Source organism: Hydra vulgaris, chromosome 15 (assembly GCF_038396675.1).
Source record: "Hydra vulgaris chromosome 15, alternate assembly HydraT2T_AEP".
NCBI classification, from domain to species: domain Eukaryota; kingdom Metazoa; phylum Cnidaria; class Hydrozoa; order Anthoathecata; family Hydridae; genus Hydra; species Hydra vulgaris.
This window is the reverse complement of record NC_088934.1, coordinates 3,189,297-3,201,942: the sequence shown is the minus strand read 5'-3', so window position 1 is coordinate 3,201,942 and position 12,646 is coordinate 3,189,297.

The window sequence follows — 12,646 nt, the reverse complement described above, 5'->3', positions numbered from 1 at the left end:
TGTGTTGAGTATTGCAAAAACAGTATCGAGATTTTTTTCCTTTTTTTTTTTTTTTCATTTCATTTTATATTTCACTGTTAAAATAAATCACAGATGAGTTTTAAATGGTAAAAATCAATGAATAAAATGTTTTAAAAACAGACGAGACTCAAAGAAGATATGGATGATGCAATATAACCTTAATCTTTTCATAGAGCCCTTTAACATAATAAAGTATTGTCAAAATGAGTTATAAAAATCTATTAAAAATATAAAAGTAATAAAATAATATAAAATTGACTAAAGATACAATAAGAAAGCAAACTATTTTTACAAGATATTTTGCAACAACTATATTGGAAATTTAGGTATTCAAAGATTTAGAAATATAAATAATTAATATATTAAAAGACATATATATTATTAGTAACTACTAAGAATAATAAGGAGTCGCAGAAATAATTAGGAGTCGCAGAAATAATTAGGAGTCGCAGAAATAATAAGGAGTCGCAGAAATAATTAGGAGTCGCAGAAATAATTTGAGATTTAATGGTATAGAAGAAAAAGAAATTGAAACCTGGCAAGAAACTGAAAGTAAAATAAGAGAAATTTTAAAACTAAATTGGGTTTAAATGGTAATATCGAAATTGAGAGAGCCCATAGAGTTGGAAAAAAGGTGATGGGTGTTAAAAGAATAAATAGAACTATTGTTGTAAAATTTTTAAACTATAAAGACAAGAACGCGATTTTGGATAAGTTCGTAAAGGCAAAACTCTGGAATGAAAATTTGTTTATAAATGAAGATTTTAGCGAACTTTTTAACTTATCTTTAAAAAAAGGTATTACTAAAAGTGACGTCTCTGATCACTTTCCCATTTTTTTCTCCATAAACACAAACATCAAAAATAATAAACCTTTCATCAAACGTTTTTTTACGAAAGCGAATTGCTCTGCTTTTAAGGAACAATTATCTTTACTTCATTGGAAACATATAGATTCTAATGATGCTAATTTAGCTTATAATTCGTTTTTAAAAACATTTTTTGAAATTTATGATATTAATTTTCCTAAACATAAAATACTAAAAAAACATAAATATTTCATGTCACCATGGATTACAAAAGATCTCAGAAAAAGTTCTAAAGTTAAGCAAAAGTTGTATATAAAGTATTTAAAAACGAGAACATTAGAAAGTAAAACAATTTATAAGAATTACGCTAAAAAATTTGAAATGCAAAGAAAAAATTTAAAAAAAAGATACTACATAAATTTACTAGAAAAATATAAAGATAATTCAAAGCAAACATGGCAAGTTTTAAGAGAAATTACAGGCAGTAAGAAATTGAAAGCTAGCTCTTTACCTAAAGCTATTAAAATTGATAATAAAATATTTGATGATCCAGGAGTGGTAGCTAATAAAATGAATGAATTCTTTACTTCAGTTGGACCAAATTTAGCCAAAAAAATTTCAAAAATAAACAAAACAATAAACAGATGTAGTTTCCTTTAATATCTTATCTAAATTCTTTTGAATTGTCTTTTGATGAATTTGATAGAGCTTTTAAAATGCTAAAGTTAAATAGAGCAGTCGGTCCTGATGATATCAATGGAAACATTGTCATTGATTCATATGATATCATAAAAAATATCCTTTTTAAAATATTCAAATGTTCAATTCAACAAGGAATTTTTCCTGATGAATTAAAAATAGCTAGAGTTTCACCAATATTTAAAGGTGGAGACTTACTTAATGTTAGTAATTACCGTCCAATATCTGTTCTCTCTGTTTTCTCAAAGATTATAGAGAGAATTCTTTATAATAAAATTTTTAATCATCTTTCTCAAAATAATATCCTATACAAAAATCAATATGGGTTTAAAAAAAATAACTCCACTGAACACGCTATACTCCAAATAACACAATATATTACTAAATCATTTGAAAGTTCCAAATTTACTTTAGGCATTTTTATTGATTTGTCTAAAGCCTTTGATACGATAGATCATAAAATTCTTTTTAAAAAACTTAAATATTATGGAATCTCTGGCAATGTTTTGAAGCTTTTAAAAAGTTATTTAAGTAATAGAAAGCAATTTGTTCACTATGACGTATCATCGAAATCAAACTTGTTAGATGTAACATGCGGAGTTCCTCAAGGGTCTGTCCTAGGACCTCTCCTATTTCTCATTTACATAAACGATCTTTATGAAGCATCTAATTTAATGACAATTATGTTTGCTGACGACACGAATCTCATAGTAACATAATTACCCTATTTCAAAGTATGAACATAGAATTAATTAAAATTTCAGAATGGTTTAAATTAAATAAGCTTACTCTTGACATTGAAAAAACAAAATGGTCTCTTTTTCATCTCTACTACAAAAAACATCTTCTACCAAGTGAATTGCCTGCTCTTTTTATAGATGACATTAAAAGAGTAACGGCTACAAATTTTTTAGGGGTTTTTATTGATGAAAATCTGACATGGAAAAAACACATTGAAAACTTATCCTCTAAAATTTCCAAAAGTATAGGAATACTATTTAAAATAAGAAGCATGCTAAATAAAAATAATTTAATTCAGCTTTACCACTCTTTTATTCATTGCCATCTAAACTATGCTAATGCGGCTTGGGGTAGTGTAAGTAAAACTAAATTAGAACCACTTTATCGCCAACAGAAACATGTTGCACGACTTATTAATTTTAAACATCGATTTTATCATGCTAAGCCTCTTTTAAACGAAATGAATATTCTTAATATATATCAACTTAATATTTTTAATGTATTGTGTTTTATGTTTAAATGTAAGCCTCGCACATCTCCAATTTCTTTTCACAATTTATATTCTTTAAAAGTTAAAAATAAATACAATTTGCGTAATGAAAATTTTATTCTTCAACCAGTTTTCAAAACTAATTTTGGTAGATTTTGTATTTCATTTAGAGGAGCATTTTTATGGAACAAAATAGTGTTAAAACTTTTTGATTTCTCTCATGAATGAAACTTTTTCTTATTTAAAAGAAAATTGAAAGAAATTCTTTTCTCAGTTGAAAACATTCTGTTATATTTTTAAGTTTGTTTTGTTTTTTATTAATACTCTTAGGAAATATTTTATCGTAATTTATATATACGAAATCTTTTATCTTAACTAATATATATATATATATATATATATATATATATATATATATATATATATATATATATATATATATATATATATATATATATATATATATATATATATATATATACGTATATATGTATGTGTATTTGTGCGTATTATTTGTATGTGTATATATATATATTGATGTGTAAGTATATTTATTTACATGTTTGTAATATGTTTAAATATGTTTAAATAATTATATTTGTATTTATGTGTGAATATTTGTCTATGAATTATTAAAGGATTATTTATTATTTAAAATCTGTTTAGGCGGTTCTCGATGACAAGATCTTATGATCTTCTGCGAGTATCCGCGTTCTTGTTGTAACGTTAACAAAATCATTTAATATGTAAAATTCACTTGATTAAATTTACAAATTTTTTTTTGGAATTATTACTCCGCAAAATTAAAAATTATAAGTTTTTTTGCTTGAAACTTAAACGAGTTTAATGATTTTACAATATTTTGCATTTTTTTTTTGAAAAAATTTCTTTATTTATTCATTTAGGTCCTCGATATGTAATTGAATATCCTGCATATTTATTTAATTTCTTAAGCAGTTTGAAGGAATTTGATTGATTTGTTCTCAAGAAAGATTTTTCATTTACATTTTTCTCAAATTTACAAATAAAATTAGCTGGAGTTAGGTTATTGATATAATTATACATGAAAATTAGGTGTTAATAAAAATTTATTTCGTATACATTCATCATTTTTATATTTCTCATTAAGGGTTTTGTATGCTCCCTTCTTTTTTTGCCTTAATTATAATTAAGACAAATAATTATACACGCTTGTTTTTGAAAATAAAGTATTTTTTTAAGTTTTTTGGTTGTGTACTAGCCTATGTAATATTAGCATAATGAAGGAAACAATGAATTAAAGGAAAGTATATTAACCTTAGACAAATTGTATTTACATATGGACAAACTCGGTGCATTAGACCAATGGTTTTACTAACTTTTGATTGTAAATATTTAATATGGGGAAGCCAAGATAAACTATTGCCAACAAGTATTTCTAAAAACTTTATATTGTCTTGCTTTTTTATTTGTATGTTATTCAAAAATAGGTCTGGTAATTTAAGGGGAAGATTTTCTTCTTGCATTTTTTTATGAAATAATGTATTTGTTTTTTCAACTTTTAATGAGAGTTTATTTGCCATATAATGAGAGTTTATTCGTTTAATAAGAGTTTATTAGCCATAAACCAGTCATTTATCTTATTTAATTCAAAATTCATGTCTGCATAAATTTGTTTGATACTATTGTTGGAAAGAAATAGGTTTGTACCACCTGCAAACATAATTGGGCACGGTTAGCCTTAACTAAATTTAGGTTTTCTGAATTGTGTCCAATTTAATTTCAACGTTTTCTTAAAGAGTATAGTTTACTGATCAATATGTGTATAGTCCACCAAATCAGAAAACTCCTATTAAGTAATTATGGCATTTTAAGGATTTTTTCGCGCCTTTTTTTCGCGCCTTTTTGGTCTTTTACGACCATCTTCAATCCGCCATTTTTTCTGCCACAAATTTAATTGCAAAAGACAATCATAGAACAAATTTTGTATAAAAATGTTAAGAATTGATAAACCACATTCTCATACTATTTTAGATCATCAAACGAATAGAGAAAAAGTATGTCTTTTTTGTGGTCGCAAATGTCATATGAAAATAAACAGCCAAAGCCATATAATTTCTAAATTTCAGAGCTGTTTTTCGGATTATAACATTGCTGATAATCGATACCCTACTGGATTGTGTCCAAGGTTGGTATACTTAATGATTTTTAACTAAATAAATATATATATAAAATGTATATATGTCATAAACGTAAAACCATTCATATAACTGAAAAATTGGATACCTTTTTGAACTTGAAGATTTGTGACGAATAAGATTTGTAATGAATCAAATCTCATTTTGCTTGGTACTAGCATATCTTTATCTTTTTAAGGTGTAGAGGTATAGTTGAAAGAACAAATGTTGTTGATCTCAGGCAGAAAATTGATTTTGACATTGACTAGTCTAAGATGACTATCCCGGCTAAACACGAAATGGGTAAAATGTTTTTTTATTTGTGTAACTGTTGTAAAGAAATATAAAATTATGATTTTTTATATAATTTCAAGAAACAAAAAACTTGCAGCTGTGAAATATGCAAAATCGCAAGAACGCAGGGAAAGATACCCAAAAAAAAATCTGGTATAAAGAGTTTTAAAACGGCAGCTATTGGTCCGCGGTGTAGTTCTAGTCTAACTAAAGTTAAAAGAGGGTTGCATCATAAATGCAAATCAACAACGCTGAGGTAGAAAACGTTTTTATAATTTTGATTATTTGACTGTGAAAGTTGTATACCATGTTCTATAGAAAACAAGTTCGTAAATGTTTTTTGTTTTTTTCAGAATTAACATATCAACTGCATCCGGATATCTAGGTATTAGAAAAACCGTATTAATTTGCGTTACTAATAAAGAGATAAGTGAAAGAAATGTTAAGAATAATAAATCAAAAATGATAATTTTAATTTAAAAAAACCTTTGTAAGCTTTTGAACCTATAACCTTTTTAACAATGCAAAGTTGTCGAAACCTTTTTTATTCAGTCTCCATAGTTTTGTAACTTATTTAGATGTCAAGGAATAAATGGCTTCTCACGTTTTTAAAAAAAAGCTAGTGATCACGTTATTAAAGAAATGAAAGTGGTAACACCATTTCATGGAAGACAGGAGGTAGTAAACTGAAACTACCTTTTGGATCTGAGAATACTCCAAAAACAACCAATTTTACTTACAAAATCTTCTTTATATTCAGAATTCTCTTTCCTTAAGTAACCATCAAATGATAAAACTTGCTAATATGATAAGGTAAAGTCACAATACTAATACAAATTTAATTCTGCACAACAAAATGATGCAATATTTGGAGTAAAACTTGTTATATAAAAATTAATAATTACAGAGTTGTTGAAAAAAGAAGAAACGCTGTAGAACCTGGGCTGAAAGATTGTGTCTCTGATTTGGACAGTTATCTTCTCCCATTATTTACCGAAGAAAATATTTTATTTGAATTTAAAAACAAAGATAAAACTTAGGAATATAAAAATATTACAGTTGCGTACTGCGATGATGTTATTTTTTTTGTTAAACTACTCCTGGATCTTAAATGTGTTGATTCTAAGAATCAGTTTCTAAAAATTGCTGTTGACGGGGAAAGTGTTTTTTATCAAATTTTGTTTAAATATAGTTTCTCAATCTCAATGAAATTTTTGAAAATTACGGCAAAGTTGAAATAGATTACCTTAAAACAAAACCGATAACAGCTTGCAGGTCTTTATATAAAGATGGTCTAAAAAAAACATTTAAAGGTTCGTCAGTAAATGCTTTATTTCTTCTTCTGGTTGCTCCAGAAATCCCAGAAAGATATTTAAACATTAAAATATTATTTAAAAAATTGAATCTGGAAAAAGTTGAGCACATTGTGGTATGCGACATAAAACTGAAAAATTCTGACAGGTATATCTCCAACTAGCAGTTCAATTCATCCCTGTTATGTATGTGAGTGGGATAGAAGAGAAACTTGAACAAATGCTCCATACAGAACTTTCGATAGCTGTCAATACAACTATACAAAATTCAAAGAATCTGGTTCAAAACCTAAGTCTGCACAACATTTTAAGAACTGTATAAACTCTGTATTAGTACATGGAAACCCCTCTAAATTTCTTGCAGTTAAACTTGTTTTACCGGAGCTTCATATAATGGAGGGAACTGTCAACTATGAAATGGATAACATGGAGCGGATTTGGTTGGAAATGAATATGAAGAAGATTTACGAACAGTTGCAAATTATTAAGACTGGTCAGCATAGTGGAAAATTTAATGGAAATTCTTCTCGAAAAATTCTTAAACAGTGGGAAGTCTTTAATGATGAGCTGCCAATTAAACTAAAGTCTTTTGAAGAATGCTTAAGGTTGTTAAATTTAGTTGTTGAGTCTTGCTTTGGATCCGGACTTGATGAAAACTTTCAAACTAATATCAAAAATTTAAAAGCCTGCTATAAAAATTTGATGTTGGAACATTGTATTACTTTAACACCAAAATTTCATATCCTGTTCAATCATGTATCTGAATTTTGTAAAACAAAAAAAACGGGCCTTGGAGTTTATTCGGAGCAATCAGGATAAAGTGTTCACTACCTCTTCAAAACTGCTTTGTGGAACCGGTACAAGGTGTCCGCAAATAATTCTAATTATAGACATAACTTAGTAAGGGCATTAAGTTCTTATAATGGAAAACATCTTATTTCTCTCGGACATGTTGATCTAAATGTAGATATTTTTTAGTGATTCAATTCAAGAAGAAATAGTTTTTAATTTTATATTTGTAAATATTTTGATGATTTAAAACATTCTGACTATGTGATTATCCACTCTTAAACTATGTAATATAACACAATACCATCTGTATTATTCATTTCCAATAAATTGTCAGTAACTTTTACAATAAAATTTTGAATGAAAACATGGCAGACCAAAAAATGGCGCAAAACACTTGCAAAAAAAGGCGCAAAATAAAAGACGCGAAAAAAAGGCGCGTAAAAATCTTTAAAATGCCATAATTACTTAATAGGAGTTTTCTGATTTGGTGGACTATATACATAGTGATCAGTAAACTATACTCTTTCAGAAAACGTTGAAATTAATTTGGACACAATTCAGAAAACCTAAATTTAGTTAAGGCTAACTGTGTGAGTTTAACTTTTTTGATGCACTATTTAAGTCATTTACATAAACTAAGAATAAGAGAGAATCAATTATCGATCCTTGCGGTACTCTAAACGAGATTTTAAGTATTCCGTATTCGTGATTTAGAACATATTGTTTTTTATCAGTAAGGTAACTTTTAATCCAATTGTAGATCTTATTAGTTACTCCATAATGCTTCAACTTTTCAAACAAAATACAATGATCAACAGTGTCAAAAGCTTTTGAAAGATCGATAAAGGTACCTAAAGTAAATTTGCTTTTGTTAAAGCCATTATTTATTTGATCAACTAATTCAATACAAACATGTTCAGTTAAATTGTTTTTCTGAAATCCGAATTGTTTTGAATAAAAGAAATTGTTTTTAGTAAAATGATTAAAGATTCTATTGTAAATTACACGTTCTAATATTTTCGAAAATACAGAAAGCACTGATATAGGCCTGTAGTTGGAAACGTTAAAATGATCATCATTTTTATAAATTGGAAATGCTTTTGTTAATTTTAGTACATCAGGAAATACCCCTTGATTTAAACCAAGTTTTACTATATAAAACTACGCTTTACTAATATCTTTTTTTATTTGCAATAAGTATTTTACTGGGTAAATCATCTAATCCCGGTGAATTATTCTTTTTCAAAGAGGAAAAAGTCGTTTCAAATTCTTTTAATATTAAGTCAAAATCAAACAATGTTGTGTCATCAGATGCTTTTGATATTTAAAAGAATTATTGGTTGGTGACAAGGTTGGTGTAATTTTGTTAGCAAGATCAAGTCCAACATTTGTAAAATATTTATTAAACTCCTCAGATATTTGTTTAGGGCATAACATATCAGCATTTTTGATATTGATATATTTTTGAGATGGAGTTGAAGCAATTTTTTAAAGCCAGAAATTAATCACATATTATATATAATAATATAATAATATAATAATCACATATTGAGAAATTGAAGTAGTGCAAACTTGACGGAAAATAAATTGACGGAAAATGTATTACCAAAGAAAATGTGATCCTCAAACGAAATATCTACAAAAGAAGTTATAAAGGTTGCTGAACTTAACGCGTAGACTCTCTATGCCAAGCACTCAAATGCCTGAGCAAAACAATGCTAAGCAACCACAACAAACAAGTACCTGCACCCTAATGATGTCTATGTTACGAAATATCTACTTATAATAGTATGTTGATTAGAAAACAGTCAAGAGTCCAAATACCACAAGCTTAAGCTGTAACTTTCGAGAAGATTATTCCATGTTTTAATTATAATTTGACCTTCTTTTTGAGAAAGTTCTTTCCATATTATCGAAATCTATTAACTGCAGTTCAAATTAGGCTTAATTGACCTTTTGGAACGATTTAAAATTTCTTTCTCTGGTATTTACAGAAAATGAATGTGACAAAAATAACGGAGCAAATTTTTTCTTCTGCTCTGTAAAACGATTTGCAAAAAAATGTTTTATTTTTTTGATAGTAGCCAAAAAATACTTAGTGTTAATAACACTTCTTGCATTTTGATGCTTTTTTAAAAAGAAGAAATGAATTAAATTTTGATTACTAATATCTTAAATGAACACAGTTAATTGACTACAAAAAAAACTTTATATTCTAAAATCAAATGTGCAGTATATCTCGTTTCTAGAAATATCTTATTGAGGTTGTTAAGATTAACTGTAGCAAAATAAAACTGTAACCAATTACTATCGTTTAACTCAGCGTATTCAAAACCTTTTGACGACGAAAAACGCTTTTAAATCAGTACAGTGACTGAAACACTTGAAAACACTACTTAAGTAACCAACGGACAATTTTTATACATCTGTTGATCAAAACTTTTTTCTTAGTTTCATCAATTAGTAAACAAAATTTATAAAGATTTAATGCTTTTAAGACAATTTTATTTGACTATTTTTACTACCAAGTCCTATACGTCTTGAACCTTGAAAAGAAATGTTTTTAAGAAGTACAGTGTTGTTTAAAAAATTAGTCACGGCAAGATTTAAGGTAGTAAAATTAATTTCTATTTCTAATCTAACAATACAGTTTTCGCACTGATAGCATTTTGTGTTTAAGCAATACGTTCAAAAATTTACAGATATTTTTTTAAGGTGCTCCAAGAAGACCTATCGGTCTTATCAAAAAGCACCGCTGAGGAGCATTTAATCAGAAAGTTCACACTTTTCTTACCAATATCGCTTATTGGTCTAGAGTCGATGTCAAACCACTAACCTCTTGGTTCTGAGCCAGAGTTCAAAACTTGAGTTATGGCACCACTGCATCACGGCTGTGTACTTTATTTTAATATATTTCAAATATTTATAATATATATTTTTTTATACCTTTAAATTTATTTCAAAGTGTTAAACTTTTTTTTTTTTTTAAATGCTTTTAATATAACAATCCAAATATTTTTTTTGTTTAAATGAAATTAGAGTATATACAATTCGGACATGTTGAAGAGCCACACAATTTGGATAAAAGAAACACGCGCGGCTTGCCGAGCTTTGACTTATCTAATAAAAAAAAAAAGTTATTTTAATTGTTTATATAAAATTTATTTTGTATAAGTTGAGACCTTTTCTCGATAGTAAATCACGTAACATGCTTTACTTTAGTCTTGTACATTGTCAGCTTTTGTACGCAGTTATTGTATGGGCGAGCACCCATAAAACAAAATTGCTAAAATTGTAAAGCCTGCAAAACCATGTATGCAAAGCAATTAATTATAAGAAACTTAACACATTACAAATATTAAATTTATGTATAAGTATAAGAACAATCAACTATTAAGCGTTTTTTAGATATTTTCTTGGTATTATTTTTTGAAAAATATAATCTGCGTTCAAATACCAGATACAACTATCACCTAGGGAAAAATAAATCACAGCAGTCAAGTTTTCTAACTACAAACTCTTGTCCATCAATATGAAATCATTTCCGAAATAAAAATATTAAAGACCTAAAAAGCATTTCATCGTTTAAACGGCAAACTAAAATGCATCTTCTTAATTCCTGAGATATATATCATAGTTTACAGTATTTGTTTTTCAGATTTTTGAATTTTTTGCTTCTTCTTTTTTTTTCTTCTTATTTGTGTTAGTATTTTTTGTTTCCAAATTTTTACGATTAAAAAAAAAGGCTTTGTTTTATTGAATTTTTATTTTATTTTAAAAATTAAAGTGTTTTATTTTAATGAGTGACTAAAGGGGCTCTATGAAAAGGTTGTGTTGATAAACGCATCACCCTTACCTTCTTTGAGTCCCTGCCTGATTATAAAAGTATATTATATATATATATATATATATATATATATATATATATATATATATATAGAGAGAGAGAGAGAGAGAGAGAGAGAGAGAGAGAGAGAAAGAGAGAGAGAGAGAGAGAGAGAGAGAGAGAGAGAGAGAGAGAGAGAGAGAGAAAGAGAGAGATATTTATAGATATATACATACTATAGAAAAATTAAAAACATTTATCAAGGTTTTTATGTTTACGATGTTATTTTTTTTTTTTTACATGATGATATAAAAATTGTAATATTGTTTCATCAGCGAAATAAAAGTCATAATAACAATTTTTATTGATTAGTGTGCGGTTTGACTCTGTTCTACTCCACCTTTCTGCAACTTACTATTATAATCCAACTCTGAGCTTTTAATTATCTTATATTTTTCTCGTTTCTAATGTGTTATAATAATCATTTAACCATCTTTTATTAAATTTATTATTTCAATCTTTCTTTACCATTTAAAAAAATTAAATATTTATATTAGTATTCTCTTTATCACTATTATTGTTTTAATTGCTATATTTTTATTATAATAAATTATATTCTTCTTATTGTAGTTATTATTACTATAACTTTGTTATAATAATGTTTTTTTTATAATATTGTTGTTCTTATTGTTATTATTATCATTATGTTATTATCCCCATTTTCGTTATTATCGAATTTGACAGGTGTTTAATTCATATTAGTATTTATTACTATTTGTAAGTACATGAATATGATGTAACAATTTTATTCAAAATATATTTGGTTTGATTGGTAGTTTATATATCGTTTATACTAGTTTATTACAATGTTTAGGCCAGAGTGTTTTTACTAATTTAATGTTTAGAATATGTGTTGTACTCTAATATTGTCGTGATGTTACGAAACATTTTCCGGACTCGTCATTGTTGCCGATGTATAAAACACCGGAAAGAATTTTAAAGAAAAAATTAAAGTAAATAGCGGTATTAAAATAAAGGGTTTCCGTTTGCAAAAGAGTATGCTAATATTAGTTTAGACCGTAAATGTCGTATTTAATTATTTCATTTTTCATAAAATAATAAAATACTTCCATTTTTTTTTTTTGGACCATTATTCCATTTACATTTATTTGTTATTACAGTTTTTAATATTATTTTTATTAAATAGCATTCTTACAATAGCTATTATTATAGTTATTATTATTTTTATTATTATGATTAATATTTCTGTTTCAATATATTGTTAGCTTTATCATTGCTACTGATGTTATATATAATGAAAATTTGAATTATTATTCTTATTACATATTATTATTGTTATTAAGTGCAAGTTTTTATTAGTTAATTTACTATGTGTAAATATCATTGACTGTAAAAGCTTTTTTCAAAACTTTTTTTATTGATTGATTAACTTGCTTGCTTGGTTTATGTATAATGGATTAACAACAAAAGTTAAAGAAGAACTTT